We start from the raw sequence: 1,190 nt of genomic DNA on the forward strand, positions 1-1,190 counted from the left end.
TGAGGATTTTGAACATTTTGGCTTTTGTATGAGAGATTTGGATGGAATTTGGTGTTTTCATTGTAAAAGTTGGAATAAGGGATACCACTCTTGTATGCTTGGAAAGTATTCACTTGTTCATTTGTTCCCCTACATTCACCTTGGTCATGTCCCAAAGTTCCACAATTCTCACATATCCCACTTGGGATTGATGAGGATGCCGTCATGGCATTAACATGATGCTTTGATGATTTTGAGTTTTCCTCAAGTCTAGCCATAGCTTGTTCAAACTTCAAGTTGATTGTGTCAATGTGAGCACTAAGTTGAGCACCCAATTGAGTAACGGAGTCCACTTCATGCTTTCCTCCTCTAGTAGCCTTGCGAGGTCTACTATATTGTGAGTTATGGACCGCCATTTCCTCAATCTTGTTCCATGTTTGATTGTCATCAACTTCGGTGAACATTCCATTTGATCCCATATTGAGAATGTTCCTAGAATCTTCATATAAGCCATTCCAAAATTGTTGTACCAAAAACCATTCGCTAAGTCCATGGTGAGGACATGAGCGACAAATTCCCTTGAACCGCTCCCAAGCTTCATACAAAGATTCTTCATCCCTTTACTTAAAACCCGTAATTTGAGCTCTTAGCATGTTAGTCTTTTCCGGTGGGTAAAATTTTTTGTAGAAAGCTAGAGCCAACATCTTCCAAGAATCTATTCCAAGGGTAGCCTTATCAAGGCCCTTCAACCATTGCTTCGCGGTGACGATTAAAGAAAAAGGAAATAAGACCCATCTAATTTGGTCTTGAGTCACGCCCGTTTGAGAGATTGCATCGCAATAGTCGCAAAAGGTTTCCATATGAGAATGAGGGTCCTCACTAGGCATCCCCCCAAATTGGCTCCTCTCAACTAATTGGATGAAGGCGGACTTGGCAATAAAATTTCCGGTTAGATGTTGCGGTGTAGGAGTACCATTTGGTAGATTCTCCTCGGTGGAGTGCAGTGTGACGAGAATTTAGGCATTGTAGGTGGATTTTGTGGGGTATTGTGTAATGGGTTCTCTTCTCCTTCTATTGCGAAAGGATTGACAAACTCACTAGTGGGTTGAACAACTTCACTAATACCTCTTAAATTCCTCCTAACAAGTCTCCTATTGTTGGTCAAGGTTCTTTCGATTTCACGGTCAAAAGGTAACAAATCACCTTGTAAC

At 41.3% G+C, this 1,190-nt stretch overlaps 1 non-coding gene across 1 annotated transcript; it reads left to right on the plus strand.

Annotated features, from left to right (window-relative positions):
* Positions 1-525: 525 nt before the first annotated feature.
* Positions 526-632, plus strand: LOC141589181 (small nucleolar RNA R71). Its single transcript, XR_012520131.1, has one exon. It is a non-coding gene; the product is annotated as a small nucleolar RNA R71 (small nucleolar RNA).
* Positions 633-1,190: the final 558 nt, after the last annotated feature.

This window comes from Silene latifolia, chromosome 6, assembly GCF_048544455.1.
Source record: "Silene latifolia isolate original U9 population chromosome 6, ASM4854445v1, whole genome shotgun sequence".
NCBI lineage: Eukaryota > Viridiplantae > Streptophyta > Magnoliopsida > Caryophyllales > Caryophyllaceae > Silene > Silene latifolia.